A 24,946-nucleotide genomic window follows, 5' to 3' on the forward strand; every position below is an offset into this window, starting at 1 on the left:
CTCATCTATTTCACCACTGAAATGGCACTTTGAGCCCACAAATTTAAATGAGGATTGGATTGGAGAGGTTTTCTAGTTTGTTTTTATGGCACAAATTACTCTACACTTTGAATCCCCACTTTATTTGTCACTTTGAATGTCAAGGGCACGTTTGGTATTTCTGATTCTTTAAGTTTGGATTTGGACACAATTGAGCTGCTGTTGTGACATCTAACCTGAAATGTTAGTACAGGGCCCTATCATTCATACATTACTGATGTCATTCCAACATGATGATAGTACTGGCAGAGCCTATATTCACGTTTGTGAGTCAGACAGTGATTTTACTCATTACAGGATCAAAGTGAAGCGAGTGCAGATCCTTTAACATTCCCATCTGTGAGTGCGATAGAGATGACTCAGGCTGGGTTTTCTGACAGACGAACGTGACAACGGGCTGAAGCGCAGCTACTCTGTGTTTGAAATAAACCCAAACAAATGACGAAGGTGGCAGTAAAGCATCTGCTCACTGCACTGTCACTCAACAAGAGCTGAGTTTGTGGGTCAAAAGGGATACAATGACAACAATGACCTGTCAGCTGAAATTCACATGAGGATCTGCTCATCCAGGTGCCTTGGAGCCTGTTCGAAATTGTGTTCGCATAAACAATAGCAAACGTTCTGCACATTCTATATATTGCATTTTTCCATTTAATTTGGAGATGAACAAAAGTGAATCTAGTTTCAATTACTTTGCACATTTATCAAGAGTTAAGATGGAAACAAGTTGACATAAATGATTTACTGATGTCAATATTGATTTTTTTAATCGTAAATTTATCTTAATGTATGGATATAGACTGCAGGTCAAATGGTTGTTTCTTTGCTGGTCTGTATGATGTGCTGCAGGAGAGCAGGTGTGGGAGTGGGAGGTGCACTTTAATTGTGTGCAGTGGAGAGATGAGAGCCCTATGGGTGTGTGTGCATGTGTGTTGTGGATATAATTGGGGTAGCACACCTGGACACTGGTCACCTCTTAACCCAACCCTGTGCCCTTCTCCATTCACTCAGGACGCCCCCTGGATGTGTGGACTTGAGAGGGGAGTGAACAGCCACTCCACTGGCAAAAACAAACCAATGTGTGAAAATAATAGGAAGATTTTGGGCCATCACATTTTATGAGGAGGGGAATTGTTTAAAATGTCTGGCTTTAAAATGTTGTCAGTCACCTGCTTGCATAAGTCTCAATTAGCAAATCATTTCAATTTTAGGCTAGATAGAGAAGACAAAGGTCAATAGAAGAGTGATGTTAGTTTTGTTCTTTTGTTAATTGAGAATAGGCAGCATTCCCTGGAGTGTATCGATACATTTTCCCCCAGATTGGTGGTGGTGATGGTGGATTTGTCTGAGGTGACCCCAGGACAAGCCGATGTCTTTGTGGCAGAGGAGGGTATAAACTAATGCTCTGCCTTAGAGGTGGGCCTTAAAGGGATATTTCAGGATTTCTAGTTATTATTACATGTTGATTTTTAGGATTTTTTTTATTTTTTAAATTCATGCAGTCCTTTTATTTGAAGAAGTTATTGGTGCTAGGCTAGTTCTAGGCTAGTGCATGTCTATGGTAACTAGCAGCCTGCATTAAAAATAGTCTGACCCAAGCACAGTGCGCCTGAGGCAAATCACTTATAACACCAGACTACCGATATACATGTTGACTGAATAATGTTTTTAATATAACCATTGTGCATTTAAAATAACTTATATTTAAGCAGCATTAGCTTCCTGGTTGTAACTGGTTGATCTGCTAGGTCAGTGGTTTTCAACCTTTCGGAGTCGCGCCCCCGTTATAACAGTTAAAGGGGTTTGTGACCCCTGCTCGGGTTACACCGTGAGAAATAGGGACATTAGCCTATAATTCTTAAAAACAAAGACAAAAATAAAATGGCTAAAATAAAATGAATCAAATTAAGAACAAATTATGGCTCTTTGGTAAAATAGGACACACATGCTACAGTAAAATGTAATTTTATATGCTAATAAAATATATATTTTTTATCTACAAGATCTGGCGACCCCTCAAATTTGTCTTGCGTTGAGAGCCACTGTGCTAGGTTACCGGATCTACAGTAGTTTGTTTACCTGCGACCGGCATTACTACACGTGGAATTCACAAAGGAGCTTTCTACAAATCAGATATGGCAATGTTTGGAGGACTACCCGATAGGTTTTTAATGCAGGCTACTAGTTACCATAGATATGCACTAGCCTAGCAACACTAAACTCTAAACTCTTCAAATATAAGGACGGCATGAATAATAATTTAACAAAAAAGTATCTCCAGAAATCAACAACACTCTGGATAACTTGGAAATGAGGCCCTATGTCAAAAATCCTGAAGAATCCCTTTAAATCACCACTGTCAGTTTCTTATTTTACCAACACGTGCAGTACCTCTTGGACACAAACTGGTGAACCAACATTTTTATTGGGTCTGTGAAAGTACTGTGAAGATCTGTGTTTACCAGCATACCTTAAACACTTCACTGTATGATCGGTCACTGTGTTATAAAAAATGCAGGACCAATGACTTGAGGCAACTAGACCTTTTCAAATACTCTCAATAGTTTCACGTAACCTTTGTGTTAACAAAAGAAGCATTAAATATTCTTTTTACACCAAATGGCCACAATGAACCCCCCATTCATAAACTCAGAAGTGTTTGAAGTGTTGTGGCATTTAGGGTATTTTATAATGCATGTCTGAAGAATGGGCCGATGGTGGTGAACAATTCCCAAAGAAGAGCAAAATGACAAACTTGGAAAGAGTCAGTGGGAAGGTCACCACTTTGAAGTGTAGAGGCTCCAGAGGGGGGTGTTTTCGAAAAGTAAACAGTCATTGAGTCTTGCTTTCCCCTATTATTTATTTAGAGCAATCTGAAACATTAGAAGAAGAGTCAATTTATCGGTTTAAATCTTTAAGCATGTTTTTATTTTTTAGTCATCTTTACATAATCTTTTTTAATGTTTTGATAAATCATGAAAAATCACATCTTTTCTGAGGGTGACACTTTGCTTGTTGGTTACAAGTTTACGAACTTTGGATGAAGAGACTAAACGGAGCAAAACACTAGGACACTTTAAAAGAACATGTAAAGGCATTATATTTAAAAAAGTATGCTAGTGAAGAATCATAATTACTATTACATTCATAGACAGGCACACACTTGCGTTTTTTGTGTGTGGTTGCCTGGATGTGAATATCGAAGTATTATTCACCTTATTCTGGAGGTTTGCGTGGGCGCCACCATGACTTGTGCCCGCCCCTTTTCTCCTATCTGTTAACATGGGACTGGAGAAGTCCAGATAAAATCAGTTACTACACAAAACAAAGCCGTTTTCAGGCCGCGCAGCGAAACTGTGCAGTGTTGACATGACATGTTGGTGCAAGTGAACATTGGACATTTTACACAAATCAATCTTCTAAACATCAGATTTTAGCGGTGATTTCGCTCTCCGCTTAATGAGCGGGCTTTGCGCTTGACCGGAAGTGTCAGGACAACGGAAGTGCCAAGACAAAGCAAAGACAGGCAAAAATGTGGGCGAGGTATAATAAGGTGAATAGAGAGAGTTAAGACCCTAATGTATCATTGAGCATTAACAACAGTAAATTTAGTGCGTTTCAAATTCATTTTGTAAGACCTTAAAACAAGGTGGGCTTATTTATTCAAATTTTTCATGACTATAAACAAAAACACATATTTCAAATGTTACATGTTCATGGATTACATGTAAGTATGTATATTGTACAAATGTATGCATGTAATGTTTATATGACTATAGACAGATAGTTTCTATTTCTATATGATTATACAGAGCTTGTACACATGGGTATATTTGGTATGTGTATGTGTATATTTTTGTATGATGAATGAAAGATGTGCCTTGGTATAAATCTTTAGTACCATATGGTGTATTTATTTTTGTACGATTATAAATGATAAATCCTTTATGACAGTTTTGTACGATCATAACATCATCGGTTTCTTGCATGAGTGTAAGCTGAAAGTTTATGTGATGTTACTTGAATGAGAGATAAGGGGTGGTTTATTATAAGTTCTTTGAACTTCTTCCTACTAATTTTGAGCATAATAGTCTTGTTTTCTTTTCTTTCTTCTGTAAAAATATTTGAAATACTTTTCTGCTCAAATGAATAAATACATCAAAAAATGAAAATACCTTTCATGCCACAGTCACTTTCTTCCACTGTCTTGATATAACTCAGTACCTGTACACCTCTATGCAGAATATGTGTGTCATTTCCTCTGGCAATAATCTCGGTCGGTCAGTGTGAACCTGCAGTGTCTAATTGAGCATGTAATGACTAAATCAACCCTCACAGTTCAGGCTCTGTGGTGCTCTAACTCAGGGTGTTGTTTGGACGTGTTTTATAACCGCCGTTACACCGCTACAATGACTTTATCTTCGCATGATCCGTCTTGCGCTTCTTTTAATCCTGCGCTGTGTGCCCTGAGCTTTAACCTTATTACCCAGCATTCCCCGGGGGACATGTAATGAAACAGTTCCCTCATTCAGGAGGTCAATTTCCCCTGCTTTCCTTTATGAAGTCTAAAGTCGGCCTCATCCCATCGCCGCTCCTGCATATCACATTTCCCCTTTAATTAGCCTCTGTGTCTGTGCATACGGCAGACAGTAATGGAGAAAGACAATCCCTGTCACTCCATTGATTTGGGGCTGGATCTATCAGTTGCAATATTCCTTGTTCCAACAACTTCTTACGTCTTAAAAATCCTCACATTGATGTTTTGCCTCTATGCAGACAGATTGTGTTGCTCGCCCATTTTCGACAAAGTATTTAAGCGCTTTCTTATTGTTGGTAAATGGTTCACTGTAAATAACAGTATTTATTAATCTTTTCGCTAAATTAAACACTGTCTTTTATTAATTGAAACCGGAAGCGCGTCCATCACGTGATCTGTTGATACTAGTTTAAAAGAGCTAGGCCCACAGCCTCAGGGCAGAAGCTGTGGCGCAGTAGTCGGGCCGTGGCCTAAGCCTTGTCACATCTGGGACGTGTAAGTGTCGTTTTATCTGTTTGTCCATTTTAACTTAATCCATAGTACGCTAAACTATTTTATTCTTTACTCACAGGGGACCTATGTTTACCCTTTTCAATTCTGTACTATTTGAGCTCGAAATAAACTTTGAAAAGCCAACTGATTCTCCCTGGTGATTTCGAGGGGGCAACAAAATCTTGGTGTTTCTGCCCGGTCGGATTAAGTTTGTGGATGACCTGGCTCGCTACCGTGGATTGTGGCTACCGGAGCGCGTGTGTGGACTATATTCGTGAGTGGAATACGCTACGAGAGACGCCAACACAAAGCTATCACGGAGCTAATGCTAACGGAAGCGAGGTCAAGGAAGACGACACAACCCACCGCAAGTCACGATCAAATCCAAGGTAAAAGACTTTCCAACCATGCCAGACTTTAACGAACAAGTGTCTGAATGGGAAAATATGCTGGAAGAAATCGAGGGAAAGCTAATTGCCTTACCTGCTTCGGAACTTCTTAAAATATGCACTACACTTGAAATCAATGTTGAAGATGAAGAAAAAAACTCACCTCGCAAATTGAGAAGGCTAATTCTGCAGCATTTGGAGTGTGAGGATGTCACGTCGCTTGAAGATGAAGGAATGTCATTGTTATTGAAAATAAATGACAGAATTGATGAACTGAGAAAAACGCTGTCTACGTCTGGTCCCACGTCGCCACGCCGCCCTCTGGCGGACACAGCCGGTACTGCGCCCAGCAACACGGAACCTGTGGTAAGACCACGCACCTCTGCCACCACGCTTACTGCCGCTAATAATTTGTTTGAAAGAACTCAAACTGTTGTTCACCCAATGTATAGGAAAGACTTGAAAATTAATGGACAAATTGGTGAACATAATCAAACGGATACGCTGGGATATGCAAGTTTAGAAAGACAAATTACAAAAGCATTAAAGAAAGGATATGATGAATGCGAAATTATTGATGCAGTCCTTCAAGCTATTATTCCTGGAACAAAACTGCGAAGTTATCTGGAAAGTAGAGATGATTTGTCATTGAAAGCTCTGAAACAAATATTGCGGACTCATTTTGTTGAAAAAGATGCTAATGAGCTGTACCACTCCTTAACTCGTGCTGCACAAGATCACGGAGAGACTCCAGTCCAGTTTTTAGTTCGAGCTATGGACTTGAGGCAACAGATACTCTTTGCTTCAGAGAGCGCAGACACTGGCTTGAAGTACAGCCCAGAGCTCATACAAAATCAGTTTTTGCAAACCATACTTACCGGACTCCAAGATAACACCATCCGTATTGACTTAAAGCCATATTTGCAAAATCCAAGAATAGCTGATGAAGTTCTGCTGGAGAAAATGACGGCCGCCTACAACCTGGAGATGGAGAGGAAGGGCAAGCTGTCAAGCAAATCCAGAGCCAAGGTGTTAGCGGTGAGTAATGATCCACATTTCACTGATTCAGAGAGCAGCAGTTATGACAGTAACTCTACCAGTTATAAAAAGCAAAAGTTTGAAAAACGTGACACATTGATGGAGAAAGTAGACCAGGGGAACAAAGCAATCTGTGAAGCCATTCAGAATCTCACCACTCAGCTGTCAAGCCTGCACCAGCCACCCGGACAACCACCACCATGGAGACAAGCCAGCCACAGCTACAACAGACTACCACCAAGGACACGCCCCAACCGGCAGTGCCACCAGTGCCAGCGGACCAATCCAGGGGGGAAATGCGACCACTGCTACAAGTGTGGGAGCATAGACCACTGGGCCGTTGGTTGCCGTAGAGCGCCTAGGAACACCACAGCCTCCACCAACAAGATCGAAACCAGCGTACATCTTGGTAAGAACACAGACATATTCTGCACCACAGCGCCCCTCACTGGTAAACAACATCAAACTGCTAAGCTGGTGGGGAGGAGGTGCCTTGTTCGAGCCACAATGAACAATGTTGACACCAAAGTGCTGTGGGACACTGGCTCACAAGTGTCCATTATTGGAGATGAGTGGAAGCAGAGACACTTACCCCATGTTACTGTGAGGCCTGTGGAAGAGTTACTGGAGGAAGGAGGGCTGGATCTGTCCGCAGCAAATGGGACAAAGATTCCATACCAGGGCTGGATTGAAGTGAAGTTTGCACTGTCACAGGATGCTGTTGCTGGGATGAGTGATGAACCAGTAGTTGTTCCTATCTTAGTCGCCTCTACAGATCTGGAACGTCCTATTATTGGATTTAATGTAATTGAGGAGCTGGCTTTGGCAAATGAGGGTCTTGGAAGCTGTTTTCCTTCTGGTCACATGGTAAGGAGATTTTGTTCAGCACTTGATGTGGGTCAGGAAACTGCGAGGGCTGTTCTAACTGTTTTACAGAAGCCGTCACCTGCAAACAACCCCCACATTGCTCGTCTGGGAAGAATGCCAGTTACTGTCCCAAAGAGGAACGCCATCCAAGTGCAATGCAACTATCTACAGCAAGGGTTGCTCTGTGGAACTCACGTCGTGTTGGAGCCTAACCCGGAGACACCGTGGCCCACGGGACTCAAAGTAAGAGAACAGCTCATTCAACATCAAGAGAATACAAGGATTAAGGTAACTGTTGAAAACACAACAGACTGTGATATCAAACTTTGTGGCCGCACAACGCTTGGCTGGTTACACAGTGTTGATGCTGTTTATCCACTAGAGCCCAAGTCACCAGAGGGCAGTGCCACATCCTCACCGGAGCAGCCCAGTCAAGCACCACAGAGGGAGCCCTGGGTCCCGCCTGTAGATCTGAGTCACCTCTCGGCAGAGCAGCAGCACAGAGTTCGTCAGATGCTGGTGGAGGAGGGTGACGTGTTTGCCAGAGATGAGTGGGATGCTGGTTGTATCACTGGTTTGCAAATGGACATTAATTTGAAAGACTCTGTTCCTGTCCAGAGAACATACAATGCCATACCCCGACACCTGTATCAGGAAGTCAAGGCTCACATTCAGGATTTGTTGAGTAGAGGTTGGGTTCAAAAGTCCTATTCCTCTTACTCTTCACCGGTAGTCTGCGTCAGGAAAAAGGACGGCACTCTCCGGTTATGCATTGATTACAGGCTGCTGAATGAGAAGACCTGGCCAGACCGTCATCCCATCCCCAGGATCCAAGAAATCCTGGAAAACTTGGGTGGAAACTCCTGGTTCACCGTCCTGGACCAGGGCAAAGCATACCACCAAGGCTTCATGAGCGAGAAGAGCAGACCATACACAGCCTTTATTACACCATGGGGACTCTATGAGTGGACCAGGATCCCATTTGGCCTCTCAAATGCCCCGGCTGCTTTTCAACGCCACATGGAGGGATGCCTGGGAGATCTGAGGGATGAAGTCTGTGTGCCCTATCTGGATGATGTCCTTGTTTTCAGCCGCACATTTGACCAGCATGTGGAAAACGTCAGACAAGTCCTGCGGCGACAGAGAGCCTGTGGGATGAAGCTGAGAGCCGAAAAATGTGAGTTGTTTAAGCCACAAGTAACGTATGTTGGTCGTGTGATCTCTGCAGAAGGATACAGGATGAACCCGAGGGAGGTGGAGGCGGTAAAGGCGCTCACGCACCAGACCCCAGCTACAGTGAGAGAGGTGAGGAAGCTCCTGGGATTCTTGAGCTACTACAGAGCTTACATCCAGGACTTCTCCAGGACTGCAAAGCCACTGTATGAGCTGCTGGCAAAGCCCAAAGGTGAGCCAAAACACTGCCACAGAAAGGGGACAAAACATTCAGGTGCTCAGCTCCCACCCTCCTCTCCGGTTCAGTGGACAGAAATACACAGAGCAGTTTTAGAGACGCTTGTGAACCAACTTACAAATCCACCTGTTATGGCATATCCAGACCTCGAGCAGCCTTTCATTCTCCATGTTGACGCCTCAGAGCAAGGGCTCGGTGCTGTGCTGTACCAGCGACAAGATGGCGCACTGAGAGTGATTGGCTACGGATCCAGAACCCTGACGCCTGCAGAGAAGAACTACAAGCTGCACTCAGGAAAACTGGAATTCCTTGCACTGAAATGGGCCATCACAGAGCGTTTCCGTGACTACCTGTTCCACGCGCCACACTTCACAGTCTACAGTGACAATAACCCACTCACTTACGTTACCAAGTCGGCAAAACTTAACGCCACGGGTCACCGCTGGGTTGCAGAGCTGGCAGACTATAGATTTACACTCAAGTACAGACCTGGAACAGCTAACACAGATGCTGACTTTCTCTCTCGCAGACCTAAGCCCATCAAAACAATCATGCAGGAGTGCACGGAAGAGTGTGAGCCAGAGGTCATGGACAGCATCTGTAAAGCAGTCAAAAGCAGCCAAACAGGTGAGATCAACTGGATTTCTGCTGTCACCTGTAATGTGGATGTCCTACCACCAGATGGCAGTGCTGTACCACCCCTTCAGCCCTTCTCCATCCAAGACATCCAGGCCCAGCAGAATGCAGATCCAGCCATCCAGAGGGTCTCCAACCTGAAAAGAGAAAACACTTACCTGAAGTACAGAGACAAAGCTGCAGAGAGTGAACACGCCCGGGTTCTCCTGAGAGAATGGCCAAAGCTGCAGCTGGGTGAAGATGGACTCCTGTGGAGGAAGACCAACAACAGGCTGCAACTGGTGGTGCCAGAGCCCTTGAAGCCCCTGGTGTACAAGTACCTCCATGAGGAGATGGGACACTTGGGTGCTGACCGGATGGTGGCCCTGGCCCGAGAGCGCTTCTTTTGGCCAAAAATGAGGCAGGAGATGGAGCACTACGTTACACGTGTCTGCAGCTGCATCAAAAACAAAAGGCCCAACAGAGTCACAAGGACACCACTTCAAAGCATTGAAACTTCTGCACCATTCGAGATGGTCTCAATAGACTTTTTACATCTGGAGAAAAGCAACGGAGGGGAAGAGTATATCCTGGTTTTAGTGGACCATTTCACTAAATACGCTCAGGCCTACGCAACCAAAGACAAGGCCGGGAAAACTGCTGCCAGAAAGCTGTTTGACGAATTTATCCCACGCTTTGGGTTTCCATCCAGGATCCACCACGACCAAGGGAGAGAGTTTGAGAACCAGCTGTTTCGGAAGCTCCAGGAATATGGTGGTATTCAACACTCTCGCACTACACCTTACCACCCCCAAGCTAACCCTGCCGAACGTTTTAACAGGACTCTGTTGAGTATGCTGCGGACACTGGAGGAGACACAAAAGGCCAGATGGAAGGAGCACCTCAACAAAGTAGTTCATGCCTACAACTCCACCATCCACGAGGCGACAGGGTACTCCCCTTTCTTCTTGCTTTTTGGACGTGAACCAACCCTCCCAGTTGACCTCTTGTTTCCCAAGAAGCTCGGTGACGCAGAGAAACAGACCCCTGCTGGCTATGCGGAGAAGTGGAGAGAGGCAATGCAGGAAGCCTATGCCATTGCCCTGACGAACATGAGGAAGTCTGCAAAAAAGGGCCAAGATTATTACAATCAGCGCGCCTGGAGCTCCACGCTGAACCCGGGTGACCATGTATTGGTGAGAAATCTCACGCCTCGAGGTGGTCCGGGGAAGCTCCGCAGTCACTGGGAGGACACTGTCCATGTGGTGAGGGAGAGCAAAGGCCCTGGAAGCCCTGTCTATGTGGTTGAGCCTCTGAATGCTGTAGGGAGAAGACGGGTGCTGCACAGAAACTTGCTCTTACCTTGTCCTTACCTGGTTGAACCAGCGCCTGTCGTCCCCAACCCTAAAAGGAGAAGCAGGAGAACCAGAACGTCGCCAGGAAGAGGGACAAGTGTTAAGTGCAACATCCAGCCTGCAGGTACAGAGAGCTCTAGTGAGGAAGACTACCATCTCGTCCTGCCACCCCAACCCGCTCTTCAGCCGCTCAATCCAACTGCCAGAGAGTTCCAACCGAGAGTCCCCGCTCCAAGACAGCCGGAACAGGGAGCTGCACCTGCTGAGGAGAGAGCTGAAGTGGTGATCCTGATCCCAGAGGTTGACCCTGAGCCGGAGCCAGAGCCAGTACAGGAAGCGGATTCATCTGAGCGAGAGGCATCCTCCTCAGACTCCTCGGAGGGATCTGCAAGACCTGTCAGAACCAGACGGCCCAGGCGCTTGTACACCTACGACCAGCTTGGTGAGCCCACGGTCCGGGAAGTGCAGACCTGTCCTGTCAGTGTGTCCAAACCAGCGAGGGTCCGAGGCGGCTTCTTCAGCACCTTGGCCAACCTATATCCTTTTTAATTCTCAGTCGTGATGCAGTAGTAACATGCACTTTATGTACCTGCTAATTGAGTTGCACTTTGCACTCTGCACTTTAAAGTATGTGGCTTGTGTGCAATAGTAGTAAATGTACTTTAATTATTGTTTAAGTAGTACATGCTATTTGTTTAGTTGGTTTGCTATGCTGCTACAAAATCTTGGGTAGAAGGTATTTTCCTTGAGTCAATTCTGAAGATTCTGGGGCCCACCAATGCTTCAACGGACTATCTACCCAAATACGGAAATGGACCTTTAAACCTGCGCGTACCGCCGTGCCAAAGGACTCTTGGATAACGGACACTATTCATTTAGCCTGGACTCTTTTGTGAAGTATTGTTGTGGTTCAAATTGTTTATTTGCTACAATTTATGGTTTAAGTCAAGTAAGACCCCCCAGTAGGATTAAGGGAATGTTGGGTTAACATTATTTTTAGTGGGGGAGGGTGTTGCTCGCCCATTTTCGACAAAGTATTTAAGCGCTTTCTTATTGTTGGTAAATGGTTCACTGTAAATAACAGTATTTATTAATCTTTTCGCTAAATTAAACACTGTCTTTTATTAATTGAAACCGGAAGCGCGTCCATCACGTGATCTGTTGATACTAGTTTAAAAGAGCTAGGCCCACAGCCTCAGGGCAGAAGCTGTGGCGCAGTAGTCGGGCCGTGGCCTAAGCCTTGTCACATCTGGGACGTGTAAGTGTCGTTTTATCTGTTTGTCCATTTTAACTTAATCCATAGTACGCTAAACTATTTTATTCTTTACTCACAGGGGACCTATGTTTACCCTTTTCAATTCTGTACTATTTGAGCTCGAAATAAACTTTGAAAAGCCAACTGATTCTCCCTGGTGATTTCGAGGGGGCAACAATTGCTCCTTTTGTTCTCCCCGTGTGAGACAAGAAAAATCAAGCTGTACCAATTACAGAATGCGCACGCAGAGGTGTCAGGGCCTCGAGCTGTCAGCACGTCCAATCCAACTGTCAAGGAATCAAAATACATCAAGCAAAAAGCCAAATTAAACAATAGGTGATTTAACCAATGACTGTAACACTGAAGATGGCGTCCATATTGATACAACTCTCAAAATAAAACAGACAATACAGTGGCTATTTCCCTAAAAAGAAATTAGGATGTAACTATGAAAACGTTAGTAAACCTTGGGCAGGCCATTGGGAAGCTGATCAAGCAAAACCTAACTCGCGTGACATAGCTGAGCCTGACTTACCGCATTTGTCTTCTCCCATGCTCACCTCTGAGGACTTGGGATCATGGATGTCCTGAGACAAGATGCCTTTTATTCTCATTTCAGTTAAGCCATGTCTTAGACAGGATAACGTAAATTAGCCTGACCTTGCAAAAATAACCTTAAACCAAACTGGCAAAAGAAACACTGCACAACCTTTTCATTCATTCAAGAGTGATAAGTAACTTGTTTACCTTAATAAATCCTTTCCGTAGTCCCTCTGGGGGTAATCTGGGTGGTCTGTCATCTCCCCTGGTGTCTCTGGCCAGAAAGCCACGCGTGAAACTTTCTTGTCTCCGGGTCCGAGGCAAAATACACACTAATAGAATCCCGAAGAGGAAGCTAACAGGCTAACAGGCAAAGCTAACTGTGGGCTAGCGCCACTTAAACAGTATTTTGAGCCAAGTTTGAGAGAAAAAAACATCTCCATTGTGTAATTGGGTTGTGGCACAATATAGTATTTACTCTCATGGACAATTAAAGCAGTACTAAGTAACTTGTTTACCTTAATAAATCCTTTCCGTCAAGGCCGTGGGAACCCAGGGTGTTGAGTGGGCTGCAGCACCCCCTGGTGGATAGTTTGGGAACTGCAAGCCATATTAATAAATAGGAAAAAGGTAAATTTTGTCCCTCAGCACCCCCTAACTAAAATATCTTCCCACGGCTCTGCTTTCCGTAGTCCCTCTGGGGGTAATACAAGTGTTAATGATATGATTGGAGGGTCTTTCGTCTCCCCCTGGTGTCTCTGGCCAGAAAACCACAATTGCAACTTGACTGATTCTATAGACTTGACTGATAGAGTTCGGGAAATTCCACAGTTACCACGGAGAACCGCCATCTTTGCAGCTGTTAACATACATTACCATTGACTAACATTAGCTAGAAACGGCAAAAGTGGAGAAAAAAGCCGTGAAACAACTCCATTTGCTGCTGAGTCACTGCTGGTAAATACATCTTACACACTGTGGGGTCCAAGTGTTTTAATGTGAACAATAACTCCAGTATTTTAACTTTTAAAATCTCAATTAGTTTATAATTGCTGCTAATCCCATAATTCTTAGCGATATGACGTCACATTCCCGAACTCTATTCACCTTATTCCGGAGGCTCGCGTGGGCGCTGCCATGAATTGTGCCCGCCCCTTTTCTCCTATGTGTTAACATGGGGCTGGAGAAGTCCACATAAAATCAGTCACTACACGAAAACAAAGCCGTTTTCAGGCCGCACAGAGAAACGCTGCAGTGTCGACATGTTGGTGCAAATGAACATTGGCCATTTTACACAAATCAATCGACTAAACATCAGAGAATATTTTCCCTCGTTCTCCGTGAAAATGAACGGGCTTCGCGCTCGACCGGAAGTGTCTGGACAACGGAAGTGCCGAGACAACGCAAAAAGTGGCAAAAGTGGGCGGGGCGGAATAAGGTGAATAGAATCACGAAGAAGAAGCTAGCATGCTAACGGGCAAAGCTAACTGCGGGTTAGCACCACATTAAAAAGGTTTCCATTTTGTAATTGGATCCACAATATCCCTCTCTCCCTTCGCCCTTTCTGTCAGCGTAGTATTTACTCTCATGGACAAATTATACTTACTTACTTGCACTACAACTTGCAACGACACCTGCAGTGGCGCTTATGGCCTCTAGGGGCACAAGTTACATAGTTCTGCTTTAAGTACACAATTAACGTTTCTAGTGGAAAGGGTTCATTTTTCTGTAATTCATTCGTGTAATTCTGTGATTAATAAAAAATGCCATCGCACCAACTTCTGCTGACTTCTCTGCCGGTTTTCCCCCTCTGAGAGCACACACCGAGCCGAACCTGTCAGAGAAATGTCCGTACATTAGGACTTGGCTGTAAACTCCACTCACTGTGATAAATGCGTTGATGCAAAAGGTCATGATGCCGTCACGTGGCAGCAGTGGCTTAATCACTGATGAGACGTCTAATCAATGCAGCAGAGGAAAGCTTGGGGAAAACTGCAAATGATTTTTTAATGATGGTGCTGAAAGTATAGGGAAAGTTAGTGATCAAATCCCAGAGATTTTTTAAAGTTCGTTTGAAGGTGGTTTTTGTCTAGTTGTGTCTGATTTGATGTGCTTGTATTTGCCTTTGTGGAAGGCGAAAAAGGTCAACAGTTGAGGTCGAGATCCGTAAATTTCACCACTTAACAAGCTCCCTCAATGGATCGAAAGTGAGAAAAAAAGAAAGGTGTACATGACCTTTAAATGTCTGGTATTCAAAACAAGACTCAAATATAAATAGGAATAAAAGGAGACAATGAGGCTTTAACATCTATAAGTTGTTGCAACATGAAAGCCACATTTATGTCCCATGGAATCAACATAACAATAATAATCAACAGGACTCTTATTGGGATCAACCTAAGTTTTGTATGTTATTTGAAGTAATCACCAACATGTTGCAATGATGCAGAAGCAGGATATTATTTACCATTACATTTTATCGCATGAAAAACTGTTGTATCCTGTGAGCCATAGAGCTGTCTAAATTAATACTCTTATTGTCTCTTATCTCAGTCTACATGCTATTAACTTTTCATCATACTTTAGAATCTGTAAAAAACTTTGTACGACATAGGCTATTGTTGATTGAGCTGTCTGTTTGAATGGGCGCGGGACAGTTGAATAATACAGTCTATCCCCTCTCCATATGACACGTAAATCCCAGTTGTGGGCGTCAGACTGGAGCTGTACAGTACTGAGTTGTGAGGATTTTTTTTTTCTTTCTTCTTTTTAATAAAATCTCTCAATCCACAGCTTTATCTCTATCTACTCTCACTTTTTCTTCTATCAAAAAGCACACAGGGAAATCAAATATTCCGCTTTATGGTAAATGCATTCACAAGCAATTTGTTTATGATTGATATATACCCTAAAGCAGCTGCTGTGATTTCATTTTAAAGTATAGAAACGCATACATCTCCATCAAGTGGCTTTCATATATTTACCACATACATAACACTTTTTAAGTCTTGCTTGAACTTTTTTGAAGAACGCAACAACGGTGAATGACAAAGAAACAAAGAAACAAACAAACAAACAAACAAACAAACAAACAAACAAACAAACAAACAAACAAACAAACAAACAAACAATACACTTTATTTAAAAGAGCCTTTCAAAACAAGGAACAGGAGACACTGTACAATGGAAACAATAAATAAACAAATAAAATAAGTCTGAGCATATCTGTATGTCTAAAAAATCGCGAGTTATTTTGTGAATTATTGTGTATTATTTGTTAACTTATGTTGTTATGAGAAGGGCAATTTACTACAGTTATGAGGAAGGTTCTGTGTCATCATCTTCTGTACCTTCCTCTATGAACAACTCCTGTACGAATTAGAGCTTACACAGACAGTCATGATTATGTTATTTTTGTTGTTGTTGATTTAATTGTTTTCCTCGTTTACTCAGTTAAAATGCTTTAAACTTCTTTATTATTGGTCTGCCCGGGGGAGGGGCTGAGGGGTATTTGAAGGGAGTATTTGGGCTCTGTGTGTTAGTTAGTGTTGCTGGAGGAGTTGGCATTGTAAGTTTCAGTCACTGTATTTTGTTCAATTCCCTCTATTTAAAACTAATTTTGCTACACTGTAAATATATTTATCACTTTGAACCTGTAAAATAAAATACAGATTTTTTGGAAATTGTTTCAACTAAGCCATCTATCTTTCTTTCTTTCTTTCTTTCTTTCTTTCTTTCTTTCTTTCTTTCTTTCTTTCTTTCTTTCTTTCTTTCTTTCTTTCTTTCTTTCTTTCTTTCTTTCTTTCTTTCTTTCTTTCTTTCTTTTTTTCTTTCTTTCTTTCTTTCTTTCTTTCTTTCTTTCTTTCTTTCTTTCTTTCTTTCCTTTAAAAAAAAACAAAAACCTTTTGAGATCAAACCTCTGACAGGCGGGGGACTGCACATAAACAAATCTGGTTGCATGGGTCCGTTTGGGTACGGTGACCAGGCTGATATCCATGTGTATCAAAAAATACATATAAAGTACTTTTCATATCAAGTTATTTGCAGTTCTTTGCATTATTCCTGAACCTATGAAGTCTATAGGCGTGAATGCATCCTGTTAGACCAATTTCAGCGTCACCTACCTCCAATGATCCAATAGCCAATGATCGTGTCCGCGAGCGCCACGCCTATCAGCACAGAGCCACACCTTCGTAGCAGCCAATCATCGCTCTCGATTCTGTTTTTAGACCTCCGACATTCATGGTTCGTTCACTTCCCAGCTGTGCTCCAGCTTACCTCCACCCCTTCACCACCTTTTCAATATACGGCTCTCTCCGCTGCATCCTTCACAGGTGTCCCATACCACCGGTGTCCAGGCTCCGGGGAAGACATCTCCAACTCTAACTTGCTCATACTAAGTTTAATTCAAATATATAATGCCAGGGTCTGATTGCCAATAGTATACATATGTCAATAAACCTTTCTAATCATTGCTTTTGTCTGTTTGAGTCTGTTTATCAGAGCTGCGTCTTTTCAGCACATCTCTCCTTGATTTTAGCAGCAGTATGAAAACAGTGTACAGCAGGCCCCAAAGGACAAAAAAACAAATGTTAAATGTCTCTGCAATTACAGTTTTAATAATGGCTTTCCACAGAGAAACTGAAGTTATTTTGTCACTCTGGCAGACAATTAATCTCTGTTTGTTGAAACGGAGTCTGAAAACCACACCGCAGCAGAGTGTGCATGCGTTTGTTGCAAATTTATGGAAAATCCAGATAGTCAAGCAATAGATGCAAACTATATTACTATTTTTTAACATACAAACATTTCAATGAGCTCCAGATAATTAAACTGTGGTGAAGCTCTGACAACTGGAAGAGTTACCCAATTTCCCCCAAAACTAAACAACTTACAATTATACTTTTTCAAGTTTTTTGTCTTGATTTCTGTCATAAAATGCCACTATAGCAGTGGATAATTAAGGTAGTATTTTCTTGCTCTGCACAGATCGCTCCAACTGGGTGTCCTTCAGTGTAAAAGGGTCTATCTTGTAATTTAAAACTTTGCTTTCTATCAACCATCATATTTACAGATAAACTAATTTATTCTTCTAAATATTTTTCCTGGATAAGCTATACTTTCCCCCTCATGCTCCAACTGACGTCCTCATCTTTTATTATTGTGTTTTCTGGATATAATAACCTCAAAGTTACCTTTGTCTGATTTATTGCTCTGCCAGTCTTGCAGGAATGTCCAAATGTCTGGCTCAGTGGCACGTTGGGAGTCATCCTCTGGATCAGCCTGAGTGACAGGGGAACAGTGGGGAACTTGAACAAGGAGCTGGTTTTGTTAAATCAGGTAGTGGTTCCACTCATAGACACATATATAGAGCTGTCCAGCCAGAGGAGAAACAGAGCAGACTCCACATTGAGTATGTTCACAAGAGTTCAGACAGAGTTCTTTTACATCTCTCTACTTGCACTGTAAAATGCAAGTCTGAGTGAATTACAATTAAAGCATACAAATGTACCAATTTTCACATTCAGTAGATATTGTGTAACTGACTGACAGTTGTGTTTCCAGCAGCCCATACAGCAGAATATGTTGACTTCTTTGCCCATGAAAGTCCCATCATTTCCTGCAGAAAAAGATAGAGACTGTTGACGTAACAAACATATAATCTTTCACAATCTGCATATTTTTCACATACAGTGACAGAGTGAGGCATTCCTGATTCGTTTTGTAAATTTGTACTTTCAACAAATTTCACAGCGGTTCACTGCCATGTCAATACCAACAAATATCAGCGCATCAGTGCAGACTCCTAGGTTCACGATCAATAAATGGTTCATAATTTGATGCAGACGGCACTCGCTGGTCAAACTTTTACACACATTTCTGTTTAACACTCTGTGTTCCAAAAAGGATATCACTTTACAAGACAAAAATGTGTGAGCACAAGAGCATAGAGCGAAATGCATACAATGACTGAAAGATTCAGGTTTTTACAGTTTATTTGAATGATATGATTGATGACTCAAAAGTTGTACCTATTTTTGTTGTGGATTGACAATTCATTTCGCTTCCTTGCAGTATCTTGTGTTCACAGACATTTGGGGGACCGTGCTGTGGCGTCTATGAGCTACCTGGAAGTGGCATCGATGTAAACAACAATGTTGTAAACATTACCAGATCATTCTGCTCCCTGCAAGCTGAGAAATGTGCTTGTAAACCCATCCCCATGAGGAATTGTATAATGGAAGTGCAGTTTAAAAACAGAACATTTTTAACACTAAAGCCAGCTGAATGTGCCCACAAACAGAATAATTCTGACTAATTCATCTGCTGAAACATTAATAGGCCCTGGCACCCATTAGACATGGAGCGGCTGAAGCCTCTTCACCATTCAGTTCACACTCCGCTCCAAGGCCAGCGCCCTATACTCTCTGCAGCACTAAATGACTGATCGCAACACCGCTCTGCGCTGAGAAAATCTCAATCCGTCTCTGGACAAACCATAATTACTCATATGGTGATGATGCTGGATGTAGCCTCTTTAGAAGAACGGTCACAAAGAAGCACTTAAGATATGCTTTGCAGCCAATTAAAAACGGCAGGTTGAGGTGAGAGTGAATACGATTTTTGTGGTGCTTGTGTTGTGTCCTTGCATACTAAAGGAAAGAGCTGCTAGATAAATGTTGTTCTCCACACGCCGTGCTCCTCCCATATATCTGTGTTAGTCCGCAGGCAGCCAGGAGTGCACCAGACAAGGCCAATCGGGGTCCGTGTGACACATGTGAGGGATTATGAGAATGGATGAAGGGTGAAAGTTTGGTGAGTGCACCCAATCGTGTCGCGGCCCCTTATGCTCTCTGTTTCCAGTGTGAGTGAGATGTGCAATTTGAGCCCAAAATATTAGCTTTAAACATGGACTGCTTACAAAGAATTTAGATCTTGGGTGGTGTCAGAATGCACTATGCAGATTTGATGTCTAACTGACATGAATTAACTTATAAAAAAATGTTCCTCCTACAAGCATTTGCATTGTATGTGTGGGCCGTACTAGAGTGGGCACTTAAATTAAGCCCTGTATTTATGACTGCTTTGTAAAATTGTAAGGGTTCAAAATTTACCGCTTCCACTTAGCACTCCATCATGCGCTCTGTACTTGCTCTGTACTCCTCCGTCTCTCGCTGTAAATCCAAATGCGCTTCTCTCTGCTCTCTACTCCATTACTGCCAGTGGCTCTTTGTCTACGTTAGTTATCTGTCCCACACACATAATGTCAGCCCCGTCCCTGGTACTGATAAAATAGTTCTATACAAATGCTCTTCTTAAATTCCTCTCTTATAAATCGTTTCAAATTTACCAGATATCTGTGCTATCTTTATTTGGAAAGTGCAATCACTCAAAAAATACATCTGAAAGCCCCACTGTGTAACTTCCCAGGTTATTTGTTGCTATATGTCAAGAGCAAATGATGAAGTGTTGGAACGGAAACCAACAAGAATGAATAAAAAACTTTATTGTCATTTTACAATTGTACAATAAAATTGCGTAGATCAGATGTTGGGATCGTCCTGAGCCACTGCGGCTCTGAGCGCCGTCACTGTGGGCCAACCTGACCAAACCCAGAGGAAACCTACGCAGACACAAGGCAAGGCAGGTTTATTTATACCGTGCATTTCGTACACAAGGCATCTCAATGCGCTCAAGGAGAACAGGCAAACTCCAAATTCCAGTCTCACATCTTGACATCCTTTATGATGTGACATGGTGAAAAAAAGACTCTCGATGAAGCTGCCAGCTTATATAACTGGGGTCTTGCCTGGATACCTCCTTGTTTGCCTCTTTTTGTTTCCTGTAGCACCTCTTGTCACGCCTCCACTGTGCTACCGCTGTGGGGGACTGTTGGTGGCTCTTCAGTGTTTATGACATCAACGTAACAGCAATTCCACACATGATTGCCAATGGCAAATGTACAAGATTATCAAAATAAATCATTTGGCAGAGGACCTAATGTACTTAAACCTTTTGGCTCTCCAGTCAATTCAAAACAGCATTATCTCCATGGAGACAAGCTGGTGATGTCCAGCTGCCAGCAAAGTCACAAGTCATATCTGAGGAGAGACAAGTCCAGGGGCGAGGCTATTTTATGTACTCAAGCACCCCTAAAAATAATTCAAGCACCCTTAAAAATGTCCACAGTAAAATGTATTGTACTGCTGTAATATATTTTTCTTGGTTCATTTAATAAAACACTCTTATTTACAGAAATAAAGCTTAAACCACCCCTCTTCAGCGCTTTTCTGAACACTCAAAAACACTTACATTACGCTTCACTAAATAATTTGGTCTTGGCGTCTCGCTCGCTGTAGCTGAGCTCCGCCCCCTCTCCTCACAGAGCTGTTGCCTCAGACTCTGCTCTATCGTCGCTCCCATAGGAAGTAAATTATGATTGTAGGAACTTTAAAGAGGCTCTCCACATCTCAAGCTTTTGGCCAGTTCTTTTTTTTTTTTTAATCCGTCTCATATACATGCGTATACAGCTGATGAACAGATATGTTTGTGCATTCAATAGCATGTAGCGCGTCAACTTGAGACGCCGTTCTTGCTGTAAATTTATTTCAGGTGAATGTGTAAAGGCTGGTTTATACTTCAGCGGCAGCTCCGTGTTTACGTGCTGGGTGTACGTGGGAGCCAATCAGGGAGTCTGTAACAGCTGCAGCTGCCAAGCGCTGGGATTGGTTGCTCCTTTCGCAAAACAAGGAAGCACACAACAAACGCCTTCAGTCTCCCTCTTCCAAGTTTTTTTCCATTAATATACTGTTCCTATGATTTAGTGCTTTAGCGTTTTCATTTTTTATGTAATTTAAGAAATGGTTTAAAATATACATCACAACATGAACGCCGAGGAGCTATGCGGGAGTTCGAACCATTCTGCCAAGCCGTCGTGTGTTTTGTTCTCCTCCGATTTGCTGGGAGAGCTGGTGGTTGACGTGGGCGTGGCTGGAACCTGCAGCAATAAGACACACCTGGACTGGATGAGGAACAAGTCTTCAATACTCTGCTCAGTCCTCTCCACACTGCCAGACCATTCCCTCTCTTTCGGTTGTAGCCTGACCTGTTTTTATCCTGTTGGAAGCACAGGCAGCAGAGGACCAGGGTCTGGGCCTCTGCATGTGTAGCATTAGTGGTCCGAAAAAGAGTATTTTCATCATTTATTACACTGTTACGTGTGTAAACACAGAAGAAACAGCCATGACCACGCCATTCTCAATGAGAAAAAAATCTAATAAGGACCCTGCCTTCCCTTGAGCGCGTGTTCCCAAAGTATCTCCTAACTGAAATTACTGTTTATGTTCCACTTCTTGCACAGGTGAAATAAAATATGAATTCAGTGTTAATTACAAAAGTAAATAGGTGTTTTATAATCATGGGCATCTACCGTTTGTCCCACATACGCTCTTGAAAGACACTTACGCCACAATCTTATAAATTGTTAATATAATGTCTCATTTTGAATATATGTACTTTTACAATTGTGTTGCAATGTATTTAGTTAATCTAAAATGCATCAAATAACAGAAAATAACATATGTTTGTTTCAAAATTTTCTGAGGGAGAATCCCTTAACCCTCCCCTAAAGTTGGAACTCTAAAATTGCCCTTGAGTTAAAGTTAAAACGTATGTCTCACCAAAAAAATAATTGCTTGTTTTAATCCATTAATCGTATAAAATATAACAGAGTATGGCTTTAATGTGCAAAACCCATGCCCAAAAATGCACAGGATTGCATTAGAAGGACTAATATGCAAATTACTTCGCATTGAAAAAAGGTAATGCAATAAACTAAGAAACGATGCACCTAATTTTGTTCATCTGGACGTCTAATGCGTAAGACTGTACTTTCTTGAATCATTGTGTGTGCGTTTTTACATTGGCCTCCAACTCCCCCTCCCACGGTAGGCCTCCCCTCCCTGCCACCGCATGCACTTTATCACTTTTGGCAGCACTAACTTTAAAAAAAAAGATGAGAATTTATGCTAATGCATGGCTGAAAAATGAGTGTTCACCTCCGCGATGCAATGTGCAGAGCAAAGTCGAGAAGGGCCTCATTACAATATTCTCTCTTTGTTGTGGATCGGCGGGATAATAATTAAGAATGATTTGTGAAGGTGGTTTGAAGCTAAGCATCTCCTCCTCACAGGAAATGGGGCTAATGCAGAGTAACGGCACATGTAGACGGAGACTGAGAGAGAGAGACATCACCAGCTGTGTGAGACACTCTGTTAATGCCATGTTTGTTTTCTATTTGTTTATGTCATTATTAAAGTTTAGCCAATTATTGTGATGCAAAAACAAGCTATCAATTATAGCAATGAGACACAATTCCACCACCCTCCTCGTACACATGTTTACGCTTGAGGAATAGGAAATTGCACTGCTGGTGATCGTAGCGAGTTCAAGTTGTCATTTGTTCTGGACATTTTGCTTTTTGCCATAAACTCTTTCTCTGCACATTTCTCTGTTAATGTTACGGTGCGGGTTATGGGTTACCTTCCTGTCCCTACTGGGAAATTTCTCCTCTGCATTTCAACCATCCTTCAGTGCTGCTATGGCAACTTTTCAGGAGCAGGGGGCGACAGTTCTCAGGGATCCATCACAGATCTTAATCTAGTTTAATGGTCAGGAGTACCTAGGTGAAGGATTCAGGGATTAGTCAATTGTGCATGTTTTGACTCACGCGGCCGATCTTGTGTTTCTACACTGCGTTCCAAATTATTATGCAAATTGTATTTTTGTGTCAAAAAGGTTAAAAAAAATAAAAAAAATAATGAAACTTGTGGATGGTATCGCGTCTCGGGGCTCTATGAATCACTGACATTAATCTCAGAGACCTGGGATAGTTAGTTGTCAGGTTAAGCCCAGTTAAGGGAAAAACTACTGAAAAAGGGTGTTCCACTTTATTATGCAGATCATCATTTTCAAGCTATATGGTTAAGAAAAAGGGTCTTTCTGCTGATGAAAAGCTTGAAATAGTTGAATGCCTTGGTCTAGGTGTGAAAACCTTCGATATTTCATGAAAGATTAAGTGTAATCATCATACAGATAAGAGATTTGTGGATGATTCAGAGCACACTCCAATTTGTGCCGATAAAGGCACAATATGGACGGTTTCTGCCAGACAAACACATTAGATTAAGAGAACAGCTGCTACAAAGCAGCATACAGGTATTTGAAGCTGCTGGTGCCTCTGGAGTCCCCCAAACATCAAGGTGTAGGACCTTCCAGAGGCAGCAGTTGTGCATAAACCTTCTATCCGGGCCTCCCCTAAACGGTTAATTGAATGCTGATGAACAGAAATGGCTGCAACGGGCTCAGAAATACATGAGGACTCATTTTCAAACAGTCTTGTTCACTGATGAGGCCGTGTAGCCCTGGATGGTCAGATCAATGGAGTAATGAATGGTTGGTGAATGACCACAATGTCCCAACAAGGCTGTGACGTCAGTAAAGAGGTGGCGGAGTCATGTTTTTGGCCAGAATCATGGTGAGAGAGCTGGTCGGCCCCTTTAGGCCCTTTTAGGCTCCCTGAAGGTGTGAAAATGAACTTTGAAAAATATGTGGAGTTTCTGACTGACCACTGTCTTCTATGCTACAAAATGAAGAGCCGTGCTTTCCCGAACAAAATCCTCTTCATGCATGACAACGTACCATGTCATACTGTAAAGAAACCTCTGCATCACGGGCTGCTATGGGCATAAAAGGAGAGAAACTCATGATGTGGACCCCCTCCTCCCCTGACTTCAACCCTGTTGAGAACCTTTGGAGCCTCAACAAAAAAAACTTCTATGAGGGTGGGAGGCCGTTTTCATCCAAACGGCAGCTCTGGGAGGCTATTCTAACATCCTGCAAAGAAATCCAAGCAGAAACTGTCCAAAAACTTGCCATTTTAATGGATTTAAGACTTTTGAAGCTGCTATCACACAAGGGCTCCTATGTTAAAATATAACTTGACCTGTTAATATTTTTTTGATTGAAATAGCTTTTGATTTCAGTAAATATGACCTCCTAATGCTACAAATTCAACAAATGACCATTTTCAGTTAATTACGAGCTTTAAAATGTATTGAAACAATGAGTTGCATAATAACTTGGAACAGTGGATTTTGAGGTTTTTACTATATTTATTTTTGAAAAAAATACCGTTATCACTAGGAAATTTTTTCCACCACATTTAATTGATCCTCTACCAGCTAAAGACTTGAAAATTATGCTGACTCTCATTTGAGTTGACAATTTAGAAAATCTTAGAAAAATGTCATTTGCATAATAATTTGGAACGCAGTGTAAAGGCAGGCTTTAGACTATAACATTCGCGCTGACAAGGTGTGCGAGTAATCTTCACTTGGTGCAGTAAGT

Source organism: Gobius niger (genome assembly GCF_951799975.1).
Source record: "Gobius niger genome assembly, chromosome: 12".
NCBI lineage: Eukaryota > Metazoa > Chordata > Actinopteri > Gobiiformes > Gobiidae > Gobius > Gobius niger.